General features: G+C 33.0%; 1 long non-coding RNA gene and 1 pseudogene across 2 annotated transcripts; one reads left to right on the top strand and one right to left on the bottom strand.

Annotated features, from left to right (window-relative positions):
* The first annotated feature begins 4,030 nt into the window (after window positions 1-4,030).
* On the top strand, window positions 4,031-5,747 carry LOC148569129 (uncharacterized; annotated as a pseudogene). The gene is made up of 2 exons (XR_015881190.1): window positions 4,031-5,317; window positions 5,515-5,747. The product of XR_015881190.1 is annotated as an uncharacterized LOC148569129 (transcript).
* A 1,128-nt stretch (window positions 5,748-6,875) lies between these two features.
* On the bottom strand, window positions 6,876-9,408 carry LOC107639751 (uncharacterized). The gene is made up of 4 exons (XR_002361661.2): window positions 9,027-9,408; window positions 8,441-8,512; window positions 7,748-8,299; window positions 6,876-7,029 (listed from the first exon to the last, which is right to left on the bottom strand). It is a non-coding gene; the product is annotated as an uncharacterized LOC107639751 (long non-coding RNA).
* Window positions 9,409-22,877: the final 13,469 nt, after the last annotated feature.

Raw genomic sequence — 22,877 nt, 5'->3', positions numbered from 1 at the left:
ATTTAGAGGTTTAAAAATCCCTTTTTGGTTTCGTGATGAAACCATGGTGTGGACAATTGAGGTTGAGGAGTCCTTCTTTTGTTGCATCGAGAAATTGGGTAGAGGGTTGAGGAGTCCCTTTGAATCAATTCCCAAACTATGACGTTGACAAGTTAGGTTGAGGAGTCCCTCTCTTGTCAACGCCATAGTTTGGAAATTGATTCGAAGGGACTCCTCAACCTTCTAACCAATTCCCCGATGCAACAAGAGAAGAACTCCTCAACCTCAATTGTCCACACCATGGTTTCATCACGAAACCAAAAAGGGATTTTAAAACCTCTAAAAATTCTATTCTACGACTACAATAGCTAAGGAGGTATTTATAACCTCTTATTACGTTAAAATAAAGAAAAACCCTAAAGCCCATAAACATAAGGCCCAATCTAATAATTAAATAAACAAAATCAAAATACATTAAATTAAAATATTCTAAAAATGTAAACTAATATATATCTTCTAAATAACACTTCAACTCTTCATATCACGAACATTTGAAACATATATCATTCTCCTCCTTTTCAAAAAAGATTCGTCCTCGAATCTTGTAGGTGAAAAAAATAATATATAAAAATGACAATAATTACAAGGAATATAATTTTTTTTTTGTTTTTTTTTCTTCTTTTTTTGTTTTTTTTCACTTTATGCTTTTTTTTTTAAACAATAATGAAACGCAAACGAAAACAAGAACACAAGAACAAAAAGAAAGACACGACATACACTGGACTCCTTTTTTTTATGATAAAAGAAGAACAAATATAGATTAATAAGAATTAATCTAATACCTGAGCTCTGATACCAAATGGTAAAGAAATAAAAAATAAACATAAAGATAAGAATTCAAACTGAATAAAAAGATACATTGAAATTGAAATAAAAATAAAAAGGATAGATTGAAATTGAGTACAAAGAGAATCACTCTACTTTCTATCCAATTTCTTGACGCAATAGGAAATGGACTCCTCAACCTAACTTGTCAACGCCATAGTTTGGGAATTGATTCAAAGGGACTCCTCAACTTTCTAACCAATTCCCCGATGCAACAAGAGAGACTCCTCAACCTCAATTGTCCATACTATAGTTTCATCACAAAACCAAAAAGGGGTTTTAAAACCTCTAAAAATTCTATTCTACGACTATAATAGTTAAGGAGGTATTTATAACCTCTTATTAGGTTAAAACAAAAAAAAACCCTAAAGCCCATAAACATAAGGCCTAATCTAGTAATTAAATAAACAAAATTAAAATACATTAAATTAAAATATTCTAAAAATATAAATTAATATCTTCTAAATAACACTTCAACTCTTCATATCACGAACATTTGAAGCACGTATCATGTTTTCTATTTTTCTCTTTTATTTTGATTCAATTCGTAAATATTTCCAAATGCTTATGCTTATGTTTACATGAACAGTGTAATTCTCCTGAATCTCATAGATAAGTGATTCTATTTTGTTATTGACAAACTATCGCTAAACAGAAGAGAAAGGAGACTTTCTGGTATATCTCAAGGGTATATATATATATATATAATTTTAGATATTTTAAAAATATTAATATTTTAGTAATTTTAGTTGTTAATTTTAATTAATATATCATATATTTTTATAATTATAATTAATAACTAAAATAATTAAAATATAGGTGTTTTTAATATATTTAAAAAGTTTCTTATTTTTTATATTAAAAGATGCATATTTTATATTTTTTCTTTATTTTAAATATTAAGGAAGGAAATGAGAATAAGACGAAAATAGATTCTCTCAATTTTTTTTTTACTTGAAAAGATAAAGTGTGATATTTTATTATTAATTTTATAAATAAGATCAAGAAAAAACACAAAAAAAAATATTAAAAGATTAAAAATTATATTTTACTTTCTCAATTAAAAAAAAAATTAAAAAGATCCATTTTCGAATAAAATTAGTATATTAAAGTATTCGAAAGGTCAAGTCAAAGAAAGAAGAGATAATAAGAGTTTATTTAGGACATGTTTTATTACTTGGATTTTATAATTTGATTAAATTTATAAATAAATTTTTATATTTTTTAATTGAATTTTTATATTTTTTAACTTTTTAATTTTTTAATTTTTTAATTAGATTTTTTATTTTAAAAATATTAAAATTAATAAAATCTTTTTCTTAAAAGTACATGAACAATAATCTAATTAACTTTTTTTAATTATAGATACTTTTAATTTGTAAAAAAATATTCTATTAACTCTAATATTTTTATATTAATAAAAATTTAATTATAAAATTAAAAATAATATAAAAATTTTATTAAAAATATAAAAATTTAATTATAAATTTAATAAAATTATAAACACCAACAAAATAACTAAACTTTTATTATACGCACACACCCACAATTCTTTAACGGTGCTTGATGCATGTATTAGTAGTATTCACCACAGGAATTTCTATCCTGGAGGGTCACTAGTGGAGCAGCACTGCAGCAGTGGCACCCCTGGTAAGAGTGGTTAGTGGTGGCAGTGGTGGCAATATCATAAGAGGAGGATCAACTCATAATCGACATGGCATTATGGGCGTTTGCACTCACTATTTTAGTACAAATAATGATAATGATATTTGAATTCAAAATTTTGAGTCCAATATTTAAATACTAATAACATATATATCTTTACTAAAAATACTATTTACATATTAATATCAAACATCAGTCATTATATATTTATATAAAAATATATAATTTAATTTATTTTTAATATATATTTTATATTTTAATATATACCTCATAACATGATTATATCTTGACCGTCTATCATGCTCATATTGTGGAACTTTTTGTTTTGTATTGTTTTTTTTTTTAAAGAAAGAAAAAAACAAAAAAGGAAGGGACGAAACAAAAACAAGGCTTTTTTTTTTAAAAAAAAGATAAAAAACAAAACAAAAAAGAAAGGGACAAAACAAAAACAAGGCTGCTCAAAGGATCGTCTGGTCTAATCCCACATTCATGAACCTAACTTTTCAAGCTAAAACTATTCCTCTTCAAATAGCAAAGAGTTCAGCTTTTAACTTTCAAGACACTAATACTTAGATAGTGTTCCAAACAATCTCTAAACCAAAATTGGTTCTTGTTGGAAAAAGCATCTTAGATATAATAATATGGGTTATTCTAATGTGATTATGGAAAAGTATAGGGTACCAACATATTATCTGCCAATTTATTGTCAACAATAATTAATTATTATATTTTAAACACATATATAAAGAGATACATCCAAAAAATATATCTATAAAGACACTTTTATTAAGTACAGCTATAAAAAAGACATTTTTATTAGACACATTCACAAAGACACTTCCATTAAATACAGTTATAAATAAGAGTTGGCAGAAATTGGCAAAAATGCTGTCAATAACGTAGCGGGATTGATTTTTATTATTAAACAACATTGTTAAAAAATGTTACTTAAAAAAAATATTACTAAAATATAAAAAAAATGTGACTTTAACTTTAACGACACTTACATAATCATCATAGCCACTATAACATAGATAAAGCTCTGCAATTGACAAGTTATTTTAGAGGCTTACCCAAACCAGCAAAATTCACATATGTGCTAATGAAGGTTTGAAATATTGATAATTTCTACTTTACTACGTACCAACAGAACCAGGTTGCATCAATGAAAAAAAAAAAATTTGTGCAGAGCCCACATTTCAAATAAAACCATCCTCAAGATTCATTGCCAAATTGAAAATATGCCCTCCCAACACATATTTAAATAAAAGAGACTTATTCTTTTAAGATAATTTTTTTTCATAATTTGTGTTGCTGGTCAAAGAATTGCTATTACTTGATATGCATTGTTACATCATGCACTTTGTATAGTTTTAGCTTGTTAGTTAGATTAGGCAATTAGAAGATGCAACTTGATTAGTTTGTTAGAATAATTTGTTAATTCTTATTCAGGGTATTAGTGTAAATAGTGATAAAGGTTAATTAGTGTGTGTATATTATTCTGCCTCTGGTTAGTATATATATAAACCAAAGCTTGCTGATATACATGAAATGTATGACTCTAGTTTCGGTTAATCAGAATTCATTCAATTCTCTTCTCTTTTATGTGTTATTCTACCGCAACATGGTATCGTGAGCTTCAAGATTCACGCTCAATCGCCTCATTCCTTTGTCCTTTCTTTTTTTTCTTTTCTCAATTCTTCAAGCTTCTCTTCTCATGTGCTCTTTTTCACCAATGGCGTTCATCATTGCTGGATCGTCCACCAACAAACCAGCACCGGTTCTATGAAAAACTCAATGATAAAAACTTCAACACGTGGAGGCCTTTGGCTTGGCTGACAGTTCAGACTCTTGGCTTAGAGCATCATCTTGATGCGTCAAAAACTCCACAACGTTATGTGAAGAGTTCACGATCCAAATCTACAACCTCTTCTAAAACTGCCAAGACGGATTCACCTCCAACTCAAACACCAACTACAATATCAGAATTGATTCAAGAATCAGATGAATATAAAGAGTGGCGTCAAACAGATCTTGCCCTTACTACGTGGCTTGTGGCCTCCATGACAACCACCTTCACGAGCAAAGTGCTCCATTGCACAAGGTTTGCTGATGCATGGTCCACCATCATTGATTACTTTACAACTGCATCAAAGACACGTGTTCAGAGCTTGCAATCTCAGCTCAGATCAGTTGAAAAACAGGTATCATTGCTGATTATCTAGCTCGAATTGGGCAATCAGTCAAATCTCTCTTGGCTATTGGCTATCAATTGCAAGAGGATGATCACATCCAAGCAATTATGGATGGCTTACTGGAGGAGTATAGCGGCTACATCACAAATGTTATGTCACGTTTGGGAACCTTCTCTGTAAGCGAAGCTGAGTCTTTCTTGCTTGCATATGACGATATGATGGTTCGATTCAGGAATTCCTCTTAGGGAAATGCAATTGCCAATCTTGCTCAAAACTATTTTCAAGGTTCTATTCATGGTGGTCCCTCAAGAAGAGCTCGTGGAGGACGTTTTTAAAGAGGTGGTCGCTCATCTTGGAACAATCAACGTCCACCTTGTTAAATTTGTGGTAGAGGAGGACATGGAGCATGAAATTACTAACCACCACCACATCTCCCTCATTTCATCAACCACGTGCATACTACACAGCACCTCCATCCATTACGGAATCACTTTGATACCCTGACTCTGGGGCTACCCATCATGTGACATCTGACCCAAACAACTTTCTTTCTTCAACACCAAGCTTGATGAATTTTGATAATCTCTTTGTAGGTAATGGTACAAGTATACCAATCGCAAACTCTGGCTCATTTATTTTAATTGATCCTCATAATAATGTTAGCTTTAAAACTTTGAATCTCTTGTATGTTCCAAAAATCACTCAAAATTTACTTAGTATGTCAAAATTCGCTGAAGACAACAATGTATACTTTGAATTTTGGCCTAAAACATGTCTTGTTCGTGATCAGGTATCAAGGAAACTCCTTCTTCAGAGAATTACTAGAGGAGGATTATATGTGTTTGACAATTTGTTTGTTCCAAGAAGTGTGAAATTGTTGAAAGATAATGATAGTTCTTTGACATCTGTTTTGTATACTTCCCAAAAAAAGTTTCTTCTATTTCTTTTTTGTCTTCAGCCATTTGTAATTCAGTTTTTTATTTCAATAATATGAATAATAACGTTGTACCATTCCATGATGATAGTAATAAATTAAAAGTTGTTCACCCTAACTCTACTTATATCAATTCTATTATGCATCAGTATATTCCTTATTATAGTTCTTTATTGACCAATTGTAATAATTATAATTTGTATGATCTTTGGAACAAAAGGTTAGGTCACTCAGCTACTGCCACTGTTATCTGAGTTATGAATAATTGTGGTATTTCTAAGACATCTAAATTCAGTCCATCTCATGTTTGTGAAAGTTGCTCAAAAGGAAAAATGCGTGCCTTACCATCTTATCCCTCTGATTCCACATATAGTAAGCCATTGAAACTTGTTTTTGCTGACATTTGGGGCCTACCTCAGTGAATTTTAGATTTGGTTATAAGTTCTATATCTGTTTTATTGATGCTTACTCTAAGTACTCTTACCTGTTCTTATTAACTAACAAATTCCAAGCACTCACGGCTCTTAAAGTGTATAAAATACTATGAAAAACCAAACTGGTTGTAGGATAAAATCTTTACAAACAGACCATGGAAAGAAGTTTATGTCAAAGTCTTTTATAGATTTTTCACCACAAAAAAAGGGTTAAAATGTCAGATCTTTTGAAAATTACGGCAGTTTGAACTGTCATTATTATCAAAAATGGCGCCTCCAAGAAACGCCGGTATTCTGAGCACCATTCTGATTATTACGACGGTTTTGTGACGGTTAAAACTGCCATTTTAACCGAATAAAACGGCGGTTTGTTGGTGTTTAAAATGGCGGTTTCTAACTGCCATTTTTACCAGGACATAATGACATCATTTTGCTTAAAATGGTGTTTTCTAACCGCCATTTTTACCAAGATATAATGGCATCGTTTTCGTTTAAAATGGTGGTTTCTAACTGCCGTTTTTACCAGGGTATAGTGACATCGTTTTCATTTAAAATGGCGGTTTCTAACCATCGTTTTTACCTAAGTATGATGAAAATTTTATGCTTTTTAAAATGAGATTGAAACTACCTATTTGAAGTGACATTTTTGGAACTCAAACTTTAAAATCTCATAATAACCAAAAGGCATAGCCTTAAATCAAATATTATAACAAGATTTTTAATTCATACATGGTCTCCGAAAATCAAAAGTCATAATCCAAAAACAAAGTATCAAAGATAACATTTTTCAATAATTCGTCTTTTATATATATATATATATATAATCCTCAATACATAAAATCTTTATCATGCAAGATCATGCTTTCTTGTTGTTCGCTCCGGAAAACATACTTTCTAGCTCTTTTGGTGATAAAATTTCACTCTCTTGATCCAATCCCTACAATAAAAATATAATTATGAGCACAATAAAAAATATTATCTAGTTAAACTCTAGTTAATAATTAATCAACTTGAAATGAACCAAATCCTTAGGATTTTTTACAAGAAATTTCTAATTCAAGTTTCGAAACATGCATGCAAACAAAATATATTTCTTTCCATATTATAGTTACAGTATGATATGATTATGATAATATGATACTATATCAACCAAATAACATTGCACGCAATAATAGATTAGGATTAGCTAATTCTCATTCTTGGCAAAAAGTCTAAAGAAGGCATATTTGTAGGTTGACTGAATTCCTGTTGATTAGAGAGAATAATTAAAAGAAGATCATATAATATAAGGTTTCTTTTGGAATCATGAACCACCCTCATCGTCATCCTTTCATAAAGTACATTGTTTATTTATTTTTCTCCTCTTATCCAATACAGTCCACAGATTACTATAAACTTATCATCCTCTCAGTACTACAAAAATATGATTTGTTTATGCTTTTTTGTTAACTTTTTCTTATTTAGAATAATAATAGAGCATAATGTCACACTCACACAGCTACACCAAGGGCCACAGAAATATTTCCACATGATTAAGAAAATTTTACTTCCTAGGGAAAAACTGAAGGAGGTAAAACAAAGAAAAAAAAATTATATTTGTATCTGTAAAACTTGTTGAATAGGGAACATTCTAGTTAATTGCACTGGAATTTTACCTCTTTTTTTAGAAGCAATATAGAAGACTAGCGCTTGCAATTGCACTTTAATGGTATCCAACTCTTCTTACACATTTGGACCACAAGTAAATGATGTGCTAGTATCATTTGAAGAACCTAAATTCATCTGACTAATCCTTGTAGTGTTGCTCTTGAAAGCAACTGTTAGAACAGCTCCATGCCTAAACCTCGAAGACGACCAGGATGCTCTTTCCCAAGAACTACTTCAAGAGCATCAAGAGGAGAACTAATAGTTGATTCCGCCGCTTGTTGCCTACTATGTGCTTCAATCTTCTCCTATATATATATAAAAAGAAAGAGAAAGAATCAAACATAGTATTATCTTATAAAAAAGAAAGAAAATAAATACAAACAAAAATTTAAAAAAAAATCCAGGTGATAGCATCAGTGATGCATGCTCGATCTAATCCACGAATTTGAGAAGTGTCGTATAGAACCCCATTTGAAGCACTTGTATTGCAATCCCAACAATTAACGCATGCTTAACCCCAGGTTCAATAAGAGCTTTCAAATTAGCCCCATTGAAGTACCCTGAGATGGATCAAAGTTCAAATTCTTTAATGAAATAGTAAAGTTTAAATGACCAATTTATTAAAAGTATCATTCTCTTAATTAAACGTTTGAACAATAAGCTATCAATTATTAGACTAGATTTGAAGTTTGGAAACTGACATAATTTTCAAGATAGAGGTAGTAAACTTGACAATCCAGCAGAATCCACAAGCATGGTGGCCACCTTCATATCTTCATACACAAACAAGAAAAGGAAGAAATAAACAAGCCATCAACATTGGAAAGATAGACCTAATCATTTTGACAAATAGGATAAAGTCTACAAAAATTAGTCTTCAACGATAGATTTTAATAATGCAACAACATATTACAAATGTATTTCTAAACTAATGCAATTACAGTTTACATTCGTCAAACTAGTTTAGTTTATTATTCATCAAGAATCCTAACACTTTAATGTTACAAATGGATGAAAACCAGAAATAGAAAATACAGTCCCTAACATAAACGGAACACAAATGAGGCATTTGGAAGAGTGAGGGATGGTGGCAAAGGCACAAAGCAGAGGAATGGAGGAACGTCAACGGCAGCAGCACAGCGAGAGCGGCAGAACACAAATTGCAGAGGAACGTCGTCGGCGGCACAAACTGCAGAAATGACTTCTCCACTCGCGATGAATCCTCGCAAACAGCCTAAAAAGAGAGACTCATCACAGATGAAGGAAAGGAGAGGAAAGGAAGCTGACCTGGATCATCACAGAGGAAGGCATTGATGATTTTGGCAGAGAAGATACAGAAGACGACAAGGAGAGGAAGCTGGAGGAGACGTCACCAGAGGAGAGCGCCACTATAGGAGATGTCGCCGAAGGAGGTCGACGCCGGAGGAGATGTCACCGGAGAAGTTCGTCGGAGAACGCAAGAGGATCAGAGATTGTCGCACAGGCCATCCAGAAGCAACAGCGTCACACGCGTATGGTTTCAACTAAGGGTTTCCAAAATTTAGGGATTGATCATTCTTCTTTTATACCTAGGTGATACCGGCGGTTCAAAACCGCCATAATTACCAAAACCGCCACAAATCTAAAAAATCAATTATGGCAGCAAAAAGAAACGCCAGAATATCCAAATATTATGACGGTTCTTCAAAATTGCCGTAATATAAATGCCATTTTAACCTCTTTTTTTGTAGTGTTTTACAAAAACATGGAATTAAACAAAGCCTATCCTGTCCGTATGCCCACCATCAACAAGGAAGTGTTGAAAGGAGACATAGAAGCATCATAGAAACTGGTCTCTCTCTCTTTTAGCCACTGCTAATTTACCTATGTTATTCTGGAAAGATTCATTTGCTACTGTCATGTATCTTCTAAACAGGTTATCTATTGTTATCTTAAACTTTATATCTCCTTTTAAAATTATTTTTAACAAAAAACCATATTACAAGCAGTTTAAAATCTTTGGTTGTGCATGTTTTCCACTTCTTAGACCATACAATAAGAATAAACTTGAATATAGATATGAGAAATGTTTGTTCCTTGGTTATGATAGCAACCATCAAGGTTTTAAATGCATGTCAAAATCTGGTAAAGTCTTTCTTTCTAAAAATGTATATTTTGATGAAAAAGCGTTTCCTTACCATGAAATATCTTGCGTAAATTCAAATTCCTTAGCAACCTACAATAATTCCATGTCTCATACAGAACCAGTATCCTTTATACCTCTTCCAAATAACAACTCTAATCGATCCAATTCCCTCAATCAATCTATTTCATCCTCTCTGACTTTTATATCTCCACATAGTCCTTCTAACTCACCAAATTCTTCATCTCCTCCAATCAATTTAGATACTAATTCTCAAACCGTATCTCAGACATCTACTCAAAATACTGTTGAAGTGCCGACTAGTGGAAATGACATATGATTACTCCCAATCCCTGACAATACCAACAACCTACACTCTAGGACAACTAGATCAAAGTCTGGAATTAGAAAATCAAAGGCCCTTGTCACTACTCAATCCTATGACTTAAATCAGAATATTTCAAAAACTATCAATCAAGTGTTAAACTGTCCTCACTAGAAATCTGCAATGGATGCAGAATTTAAAGCTCTCTTACAATGTAATACTTGGAATCTTGTTGTTCCACTACCCAATGCCACCATTATTGGTAGAAAATGGGTTTTTGCTATCAAAAGAAATAGCAAAGATGACATTATACGATATAAGGAAAGACTTGTTAGAAAGGGATTTTACCAACAAGAGGATGTAGATTATGATAAGATCTACATCCCTATAATAAGGCCCTTCACTGTGAGGATTTTCCTCATAGTTGCCCTAACCCAAAGATGGGTTATGATGCAATTTGATTTTGACAATGTATTTCTCAATGGAATTCTTCAAGAACAAGTGTTTATGCAACAACCACAAGGATATGAACACTCAAATACCAGACTTGTGTGTAAATTAAATAGAGCTCTTTATGGTCTAAAATAAGTTCCTAGAGCTTAGTTTATAACTCTTAAAACAAAGCTCGAAATGTATGGATTCATAAACACCAAGTCTAACACATCATTATTTGTAAGAAAAACATCTGAATCTATTACACACCTCGTTACTTATGTGGATGACATTGTGGTAACTGGGAGCAATCTTAGTGAGATTGAAGAACTGATTCAAAAATTGAATGCTGTGTTTTCTTTAAAGGACTCGAAAATGTTCAATTATTTTCTTGGATTGAAAAGTGTCATATATAAAGGATGGAAATATTCTTCTTTCACAACAAAATTTTGCTACTGATTTGTTGAAAAAAACAAGGATGATAGACTCGAATCCTATTACTATCCCGATGGTTTCATCGCTAAAATTATATTCTAAGGATCCAGACCTCTTTAAAGACCCGAAGCTGTATAGAAGTGTTGTGGGAGCATTACAATATCTCACTACAACTCAACCAGATCATGCCTACTCTGTGAATTGTGTTTTATAGTTTATGCATGAGCCAACTATCTAGCCTTGGAAAGCTGTAAAGAGAATACTCAGATTTGTGAAAGGTATAGTTAATCATGATTTGGTGTTCACTAAGTGCTCTAATTATAGAATACTAGCTTTTGCTGATGCATATTAGGTTGGAGATATTGATGATCGAAAATCAATTTGAATTTTGTGTGAAAGGTATAGTTAATCATGATTTGGTGTTCACTAAGTGCTCTAATTATAGAATACTAGCTTTTGCTGATGCATATTGGGTTGGAGATATTGATGATCGAAAATCAATTTCTGGATTTTGTGTATATTTTAGTGACAATTTGGTTTCATGAAAATTCCAAAAGCAAGGAAAGCTTAGTAGGAGTAGCACTAAGGCAGAATATCGTTCCTTAACATCTGCTCAATCTGAAATAATCGACATCCAACAGATACTCCAAGAGTTGGACATTCCTCAAAAAGTGGTGCCTACAATATACTGTGATAGCCAGTTTGCTTATATGCTAGCAGCCAATCCAATTCTTTATAGCAGGTGCAAACACCTTAAGTTGGACCTCCACTTCTTGAAAGAGCTTGTTAATCAGAAACAATTGTACTGTGCATATCCCTGCATTGGATCAGGTTGCGGACATACTAGCAAAATCTTTGTCGCATCAATTGTTTGATAAAGTTAGAGTCAAACTTAGAGTGAATATAACCCTCCACCTAAGTTTGAGGGTATTAGTGTAAATAGTGATAAAGATTAATCAATGTGTGTGTATTGTTCTGCCTCTGGTTAGTATATATATAAACCAGAGCTTGCTAATATACATGAAGTGTATGACTCTAGTTTTGATTTCTCACTCTACTTTCTCAATAGAATCAACATTCTTCACATTTCTTTCTCTCGCTTCTTTACACACTCTCACTACGTCTCCACACCTTCAACAATTCCAACTAACTTTTCTTGCCTAAAATCCCAAAATATATAAATGCTTTTCTTTTTCTAATTCGTTAATTCATAACATTAAAATTGAATATTAGTATTTACTAATAATGATGTAAAGATTTTGAGGAATATGAATAATCCAAATTGAATATTGTTCTTGTTGTAAAAAAGAATTTTGCATAATTCAACTAGATATTAAATTGAGGTTGAATCATACTTTTGTAATCTTAAAATATAATAGAATTAGATATTTATTCTAAAATTAGGCAAATGCTATGGTGTAGAAATAAAAAAAATTTCTAAACTTATTATAAGACATTTGTGTCATATCTCTAGGAGGGACGTGGTGGACTAAACAACTTTAAAATTTCAGAATTGATGTAGACACGATATGATTCACAGTCACTTCTATCTTTTGCAGGTAGATTAACAACTCCATTAAAAAATAAGTATGATAGTATTTTATAAAAATTTATTGTGTATTAGGCTTACTACATTAGGTCAAATATATTTTTTATGTAGTTGTGAACTTATAAAAATGAGATAAAAATAAATATAAAATTAACTTATCATATTTAAAAAAAATTATATTTGTGAAATATAAATTAACTTATTATCAATATCCAAAAAAATTTAGAAAAAAAAGATAAATCGATCCCTAACATTTTTGTTTGCGGATATTTAAGTTCTTGAGGATTTAAAAATACATTTAAGTCCCTAACCTCTTCAGATTTGGACACATCTATCCCTAGGTCTAATTTGTCACATTTTAAAAACTTTCACACATATGCATTCGTAACCAAGTCAGTACAAAGGGAGTCACTTTTGATTTTTTTTCGTTGAGTCTGACAAGCCTAAGTGAACATGAGAGATTAATATGTCCAAGTTTTGAAAAGGTCAGGCCAGGGACTTTTCAAATCCTTAAAAACTTAAATGTCCACTAATAAAAAGGTCAATGATTTATTTATCCTTTTCTCAATTCTAGTTCACTTTTTTCGGCTTTTGTGACTTTTTTACTAATGTGCTATCTTTTAATAAGTTTATTATTAAAATGTTATTTTTTTAAATTAATTATTCAAATATTATTCTTTTATTAAAGTGATAACTGATTTGTTAATTATTTTTAGTTATAATTAATTATCATAATATAGAAAGAATGACATTTGAAAAATTAATAATTTTTAAAAGTGATATATTGGTATTAAATTTTGAAATAGATGCGCATAAAAAAAAATCGGCCTTTATCACATAAATGTATAAGAGTAAAAAAAACTAATTAACTTGGCTAAGTATTTTAATTTGTTTAGCACAGTCTATGAGTTTAGCCACAAGCAAGGTTGTCAAACTCGCGAGTCTAGGTAAACTCGTGGAGCTGACCTAGACTCGACTTGTAAATTTGACTCGTAGACTCGTACGAGTTTACCTGTTATACATTTTTTATAAAAAAATATATATCATGTATAATATATATATATTTACTCAGATATAGACATTCAAACTTAACAATTTCAACATCAAAACATATAAATTAACATAATACTACAATTACAAGTTACAACAAGTACTCTAGATCACACATTTAAATCCTTCACAAGTATGTATCTAGTTCAACATAAAACACACAATCACACAATCAAAGCTTCATAAGACACAACCAAAACACAAAAAAAAAAAAAAAACAATTTTTTAAAGGAAACTTTAAGCACAATGATCTTATTGCTTCTACAACAACAATTTTGAATTCATCAGCAATATCAGACATGAAATTTGTAATCTGCTTCATAAGACCTTCTACACTTGATTCATTTCCTGTCTTTAAAAGAGTGGTAATAGCAAGTGTAGCAATGCTTCTGTTCTGGTCAGAAATTAAACTTTTCATGTCGATGTTGCAGTTAGTTACAGCCATTGGATGTGTCATTGCAACCTGCAAAGTTCAAAGCAATACTCAATTACTCATTAGGAATCAATGCTTAGGAATAATTCTGAGGCCAATATTTAATTCAAAATAAGCAAAGGTTAAATAAGCAAATACATTTCATTATTCCTCCCTCAATCTACTTTAATTCACTATAGTTTATACCCTCGTAATAATAATAACATGAATTTTAGGACATATTTTCATTCCATAGTCGACAAACAAACTACAATCTTCACTGGAATTTGTCCTTTAAGCTAAGAAAACAGAGCACTGAAGAAAAAATAACCAAGTAAAATTCAATAACAATATCAGATCTCATATACTTGTTGTTATAAAAATAAAATGAAGCAGCATTAGTTTAATTTTTTTTTCAACATATCAAATCTCATTAACCAAATATGTGTAGGATTTAAACTAAACTAAAAAAATTTAAAAAATTAACATCAGCAATTCAAAACCAATATTGCAGAATTGATACCAAGATTGTTAATATTTGAATTTGTTTAAAAAAATTACCTTGGAGAACAGGGCAGAATTGAAGCAGATCGGCAGTGAAGAACAATGGCAATGAACAGAGGAGGTGAGGCAAACGCAGTGAAGCAGAACAGGGAGGAGTGCGACGGCCGACGATGGTAGAACAGGGGCGGTGAACCTTCACTGCGTGGTGGTGGGCTCTGCGACTCTGCGTGGCCTCTGCGTGGTGGTGGGCTGGTGTCGACGAGGAAGTGAGGAACCTTCACTGCGTGGTGGTGGCTGGTGGGCTCTAGCTCTGCGACTCTGCATTGGATGAGAGATGAGGGATAAGGCGAGGCGACAGGCAAGGGATGAGGATCCGTCCGGCGTTCGGCCTCTGCGTGGCGGCGCAGACGACGGTGCCGATAGATGGTGGTGATTCACCGACATTGGAGAAGAAGAAGAGAGTGAGGGCGAGGCAGTGAGCAGTGATGGGCTGATGGCTTGGTGTTGGTGGAGTGTGAGGGTTTCGAAATTAGGGTTACACACTTACACTCTTACCGGGTCTGGGTGGGTTAGTGGTTAGCTGTAGGTTTTTTTTTTTTCGGGCCCAAAGCGACGCCGTTTTGGCGAAAATGGGCACCGAATTCAAACTCGCTGACTCGCTAGCAAACTCGCGAGTTTGAACGATTCTGTCCGAGTCTAGCCGAGTCTACCCAGAAACGAGTTTGTGTCTGAGTCAACTCGATTCCACTACCTAAACTCGTAAACTCGTACGAGTTTACGAGTTAACTCGCGAGTTTGACAACCATAGCCACAAGAATAAATTGAGTTAAATCGAATTAATATTAATCTTTTTTTATTTCTTTTTAGAAAAAATTCAACAATCACATATCCAAAATAAAAAAAAAGATTCGTGTGTTGTTGAACACCAATTTTATTGGCTTTCATTTATTTTAGGTTATGATCAATTGAAATATGTTCCAAATAATTGGTGTTTAAAATAGCTGAATATTAGAAAAACCAAAATAAATTCTAAAAATTCTTTATTTTTGGTGATATAAAAAAAAAACCTTAAAGTATACATGAATAAGGACCTTTTTCTTTGATTTCTCATAACATGAGTTTTCACCAATCTAACAACATTCATACACATTTTAGAAGAATTTATAAGGATAGATTAATGAAAGCAACAACATGTTTAATGATAAATAAGTGACTTGAAATTATAAATTTAAATGTGAGATTAAATTATATCTACACTTCTTGTAAATGATTCTTTTTTATTTTATATCTAATAATAATAATTAATAAATAATATAGAAATAAATTACTATTACCAATACTTTATAATAACAAAAATAGATTTAGTTAATTATATAATTTTTAAGAATAAGTTCAACCTTTTTTTTTAATTAGAGCAAATTCATCTTATTAAAAACAAAAATCTATCTAAATGTAACATATAGGTACATCCAATTCCATCATTATATTTACAAGCCCATTCCATTATTATATTTACAAAACTACAATCACCTGAAATACATATTGACCCAATGTAATAAATCCAAAACACAATAAATTATTATAAACATTATCATTTTCTTAATAAATTTATTAATCTGCCATGACAAAAAAAAAAAACCTTATTGTTTTGCCTGTAAAACTGTAAGTGACAGTTGATTGTATAGTGTTAACATCAATTTTAAAAAATTTAGAATTGTTCAGTCCACTGCATGTCTATCCTATAAATATGTCACGAAAATTCTATTAGTGTAAAAAAAAAATTTTTCTACATGATAAAATTCACTCTAAAATTAACAATTCCAATACAATTTATTCTTTTCGACTCTATTTCACCACATCCATTTATATTACCACTAATCCAATCATAACCTTTAAGACTATTTAATTAAAATGCTCAGCCACCACCGGAACCAAAAAAAAAAAAAAAAAGAAAAGAAGACAACAATATATTCACTACTCGGGGTGTAATTAGTTCAGTTTGATTCGATTTTGGACTGAAAACCAACTAAATCGATCTATTCGGTTCTATAATGATGCTAACTGTTTAATTTATTATTTTTTGGACAACCGAACCGAACCGAAGTAACAGCAGTTTAGTTTAGTCGATTTTTTCGATTTTTTTAAACTTAATAATCAGAATTTAAATCACCATAAAATAAAATTCAAAACCATCAATATAACATCCAAATTTAATACAAATTCAACAAAGACAATTAAAAATATCTAACAAACAATTAAAAACAAACACACTTTAAAACATACTGTTGATCGGAAAAATATTCTCGATGAAGGTGAATAGTTTGAAGTGGTGAATCAGTCGAAGACGTGGAGCGGCTTTCGAAAAGACATACATGCAAGCACTGGACGGAGGATTTCGACACGGATTCGATTGTAAGGCTTTTTCAGTAAATCGAGCCAGCTCAATCGAATAAGATACTCAAAGTTAGATATTCGAAATAAGTTATTCGAATAAGTGAATCGAGCGGTTATGGCAGTGGAGAAGTTAAACGCTTTCATCACGCGAGGAAATCGTGAAAAATGTGTACAATCAAAAGAAAGGAACGGTTACCAAGGAGTATGCATTCAAGATGATGATATTGTAATTAATTGTAATTAGTTGCATTGTCAGTTACCAAAAGTAGATTATAAATACTAAGAAGTGTTAGGGAATAGGGGTTGGAACTTTAACTCAGAAAAACATTCAAGCACACTCATATCCCAGAGAATTCCTGAGTCTGCGATTGAGTTACTTTTCTGTAGGGTTCCTTCCATATTTTCATTCTTTCAATTTACTTTTCTGTAAACTCTACTATTTCCAGTAAATTTATTTTCCAAGTACTTTTTATCTTCTTTGTTTAATTTACAGTTCTGCATTTTAAATTTTCATGTCAAAGCCCTTTAATCCAGTCAAAGGCACTTTACCGCTTCTTTTCAATTTCAATGCAAACCTTTCTGTTTCAGTACATTTCTTTTCCGAAAGCTTTAGTTTTTTCATTCCTTTTCTTGAAATTACAAATTCTAATTTATTTTTATTCCCAATTTTCGTCTAATCAAAGACACTTTGATGCACTTCTAGAAAACTGGTACCTGCAAAAAGGAGTAGGTTTCACTCCCAGACCACTAGATATCGAACCACCATCGATTTACTAAAAATCGATAAAACAAATTGGCATGCCCAGTGGGATAGTTTTGATATTTTGAAGTGTGTCAAATAAGTATTTTGTGGTTTCATTCAGTGTATGCGATTACAAAGTGGAAAGATCATTCACATGGCTGATGAAATATCAAATGTGAATGGTGGTTCATCCACCAATGATAGCATACCAGTGTCTGCACAACAAGCGAACGTGACTTCACGTTCAGAAGGTGCAATCGGAACGGAGAGTATAGCAGTTATGACTGTTAAAACTGGAAATGCTGGACGTAATACTCGTCTGCGTGGCACTTTGCCACCATTCCAGCCTCCACTAACCGTTGGGTGGCCTCCATATGGTCTTCCTCCCGGTTATACCCCACCAGTAGGTGGTTTCATTCCACCTATTCGTTTTGGGAATACGAGTGGAGGGAGTAACTCTCAAAATCCACAACAACATTCCGAGTATTCTCGTGATTATAATGTGGGTTCTACTTCGAATGCTGCGAATTCAATTGCAGTATATCGACAACAGGTAGAGAAAATTCATCACGAATTGGTCAATTTATTGACTGAACAAATTACCACAATTCTGAATCCAATGATGGCTGATCACGAATCGAAATTCGAACGTCTTGCTAGGCAAGTCAAACGTATTGCTCGAATCGTAGATTATGAAGAAGGCGAAAGGCATAATGCTAGGGGAAATAATGAGGGATTTGAAAATATTTTTCAAAATGAAAATGATGTTGTTAATGGAAAAATTCCTCATGTAGTTCCCCGGAATCAAAATGTTGATGACTTTCTAGCCAGATTACGTAATAATCATGGCAGTGAACGTTATCAAGTCACCAGAATTGTGGAAATGGTATTGAATCGAGTTGGTCTGAATGTTGGTTTCATGAATCAACCCCACTTTGTGTAAAAAATCCAAAGATAGTCACAAAGTTTGCTAGGGAAGTTGGAGAATCAACTACTAAACATGTGGCTCGATATTTGGTTGAGATTGGAAATTTAGCCAATGATGAAAATTTGAAAATGAAGTTTTTTCCTTCTTTGTTAACGAAGAATGCATTTACTTGGTTTTCAAATCTCAGGCCAAATTCAATAACTACATGGAATCAGTTAGAAACTGCTTTTCACGCTCAGTTTTATCGAGTGGAAATGAATGTGGCAGTTACTGATTTAGTGGCTTTAAAACGTGAAGATGGTGAAACCATCGATGATTATTTAATACGTTTCAAAAATTCTAGAAGTAGGTGCTATGTGTCATTACCCGAAAGTGAGATAGTGAAAATAGCAACTATGGGGCTAGGGTTTTATATGCGTAGAAAGCTGCTTAACGTGCATATCCCTGATTTAGCCCATTTGGCTAAGAAAGTTCGTTAGACCGAACTCATGAAAAAGGAGAAAGAAAAGTATAGGAGTGAGCAACGATCGAAGAGTAAACCTTTTACTCGAAAAGAAAAATTTGCCTATGTGACTATGGATTCCTCAGAGGAAGAAATTGATTTCGAAACAGAGGTCGATTTGGCCGAACTTAAGAAAGGCCCTCCATATATCTATTTTTTACTTAAAAAGCTTCCTGTAAATGAAAAGTCAAATGATTCAAAACTAAAAAGTGGAAAGAAGTATAGTTTTGATATTTCAAAATCTGATCAGATTTTCAATGTGTTGCTTAAAGATAAACAGTTAATTCTGCCTGAGGGTATAACTTTACTCTCGGTGAAAGATTTGAAAGAAAAGCCTTATTGTAAGTTTCACCAAGCAACAAGTCATTCGACTAACAGTTGTGTTCGTTTCAGGAATTTAATTCAGGAAACAATAATGGAAGGACGGTTGAAATTTTATGATGGCAAGAAGGAGATGAAGGTTGATACTGATCCCTTCAAAGCAGATGCCAGCTTTGTAGAACCTTGTTTTGGAGTGAATATGGTTGGTATGTCATATGATTTGGACGTGACTCTGGATGATTTTGAGTCACAGGTGAGATCTGTATATCCCAGGGTAGGGGACGGTTTGTTGGATTTTCTGGTTCAACAAAAGATTAAAGACCGGGACATATCTCTGTATCCGCGGTGTAATGATGTTTTTGATGCCGAAGCAGCGGCAATCTTTGAGAAGGAGAGAATGAAAAAAGAATTAGCTCATAGAGAAGAGCAGGCACGTCAGAGGCAGCCAATTTGGCGTTATGAGGGTCAAAGTTCTAAGACTCCTCATCAGAGTTCTGCTGCACCTTTAAGCCGATCTCAAGCCATAGGTGTTCAGTGGATTCGAAACTGTCAGGAATTTCAGAAAAGAGATCATTTGTATCGACGCAACCCACAATGGGGCATCGGGGGCCTCCTCGAAATCAGTACCCTTATTATCGTAGTCGCGCTAGAGGATATCATAGAGGCAGAGGAGGCAGGAGAAATGTCAATCAGAATAAGAAGCCTCAGGTGGAAGTAAGCAAGGGGGCAACGTCCTCTTTTCATTCTCGAATTGTCTTTCCTTCTGATGTAGAGACATTTCTGAAAGGGGTTCCATCTCCTGCAAAGATCGAAAAGGGTAAGGCAATAGCCAATCTTCAGGAGTCGACAAAAGCAAAGAAGAGGATGTTGACGAAGAATATTTTGAAGAAGGGGACGATGATATGATCGGGACGATTTCGATCATCCCAACTGAATATTTGGGGGAGTATGAAGGGGACCCGGAAAAAGATTATGATATGGAGGATGAGGAAGCTTTTTCCTTCATTCGAATTGAAGATGAGCCAGGGTATTTTCTCCGGCCTACTGAAAAACAGATGTCACATCTTCGCCCACTTCATATCACTACTACCTTAAGTGGGATCAAGGTGAACAAGGTCTTGATTGATGATAGAGCGGCGATTAGCCTTTTGCCTGAAAGGATGCTATTGAAAGTGGGGAAACATCCTGATGATTTGGTCCCCACAAATATTGCTACGATAGACTTTAGCGGGACTTCGACTCCAGCAAAAGGGTTGGTTACTCTGACTGTGAAGGTTGGTTCATCTGAACGCAACACGGTGTTTGTGGTGGTTCCATCAAGGGCAAGCTATAATGATTTGTTGGGACAAGATTGGATCCATGGTGTAGGTGCGGTACCTTTCACTGTGCATCAAAGTGTTCTTCTGTGGACAAAGGATGGCAAACCTGAAGTCATCAAGACAGATTCGAATCTTTATGTCGAATAACTGCATGTTGATTTTAGGATGTACAATCCTAAGTTGAAACCTCTGAATGTCGATCGAACACTGAATTCTTATAACTGTGAATGTTGCTACTTGTCTTCAGAAGGCCTTTCGGTAAAGTTGCGTTACCCAGAGTTGGGGTTTGCTCTGACTGGTTGGGATTGTTTGTCTTGAAGATCTCTTGAAGGTTGCTTTATGGACTAGGTTGAAGAAGTTTCCGATTACCTGGTGATAAATCACTATTTTATGGTTTATCTTGTGCTCAATTGAGTGATTTTTATCTACTCTTTACTCACTTATTCATACTATTTGTATGGTTTTACATTTGCCTTCCTAATTATGTGTTTTGATTGAAAACATGCTTCTTTGATCTTATATTTGCTTATTATTAATCCTCTCTTATTACCATTAGATGCCTTGATATGTGTGTTAAGTGTTTTCAGATATTATAAGGCAGGAATGGCTTGGAGGATGAGAAGAAAGCATGCAAAAGTGGAAGGAATACAAGAAGTTGGAGAAATTGCTAAGCTGTCCAGCCTGACCTCTTCGCACTCAAACAGCTATAACTTTAGCTACAGAGGTCCAAACGACGCGGTTCCAGTTGTGTTGGAAAGCTAACGTCCGGGGCATCGATTTGATATATAATATGCTATAGTTCCTCTGACGTTAGGCGACGCGACCACATGATCCATGCGGCCACATCGCAAGTGACGGAAACCAGCGCATTTGAATTCGCAACCAGCAAATTCTGGGCTATTTCTGACCCAGTTTGCGGCCCAAAAAATACAGATTAGAGGCTATAAAGTGGGAGAATGCATCCATTCATAAGGAGGCTTCTCACATTCACAATTTTAGGAGTAGATGTAGTTTTTAGAGAGAGAGGTTCTCTCCTCTCTCTTAGGATTAGGATTTAGGATTTCTCTTAGTTTTAGGAGTGACTCTCAATCCCAGGTTCTTTATTTTTATTTATTTTTCTAATTTAATTTATGAATTCCCATGTTGTGATTTGAACATTTTATTTAATATAATTCGAAGTATTTCAGACTTATGATTGCTCTCTTTAATTTGTTAATGCTCTGTGTTTATCCAAGTTATTTTCATTCAAGTAGATTCTCTTCCCTTTTGGCTTTGGTTAGGTAATTGGTAACACTTGAGTTGTCAAACTCAGGAGTGGTTGAAATTGGCTGATTTTGCTTTAGCTAGGATTGCTCTAACACTAGTCTCTCCACAGGAGTTGACTAGGACTTGAGAATCAATCTAATTAGTCCACTTGACTTAACTAAGTGGGATTAAAATCCAATTCTCATCACATCTGATAAGGATAACAAGGACAGGATTTCCGGTTCTCATACCTTGCCAAGAGTTTATTTTACAGTTATTTATTTATTTTTATTGCTCGAAAATATACCTGTGCGCATTGCCCAAACTTCCAAAACCCCCCAATTTACAATCTTCATAACCAATAATAAGAACATACTTCCCTGCAATTCCTTGAGAAGACGACCCGAGGTTTGAATACTCGGTTATCAATTTCAAAGGGGTTTGTTACTTGTGACAACCAAAACGTTTGTACGAAGGGATTTTTGTCGGTTTAGAGACTATATCTACAACACGACTGTTTTTATGACATTCTTTACTGGCAAAAATCCTAACGTGAAAATGGCGCCGTTGCCGGGGAATTGCAAACGTGTGCCTTATTATTGGTTATTGTAAATATTTGCTTTTTACTTGTTTATTTGTTTTTATTCTTGTTTTTATTTTTATTAAATTAAGAGGTTATTGATTTTTATTTTAAAATTTTTATCTTATCTTATCTTATTTCAAAAATCAAATTTCAAAATTCAAAATTAAAAAAAAAATTTCAAAATTTAAATTTAAAAATTTTCAAATTTCAAATTTCAAAAATTCAAATTCAAAAATTTAAAATTCAAAATTTCAAAATTTAATTTTCAAATTCAA

Source organism: Arachis ipaensis, chromosome B4, assembly GCF_059453495.1.
Source record: "Arachis ipaensis isolate K30076 ecotype BB chromosome B4, ASM5945349v1, whole genome shotgun sequence".
NCBI lineage: Eukaryota > Viridiplantae > Streptophyta > Magnoliopsida > Fabales > Fabaceae > Arachis > Arachis ipaensis.
Note: the sequence above shows the minus strand (reverse complement) of the source record. Positions and strands in the feature narration are given on the sequence as shown.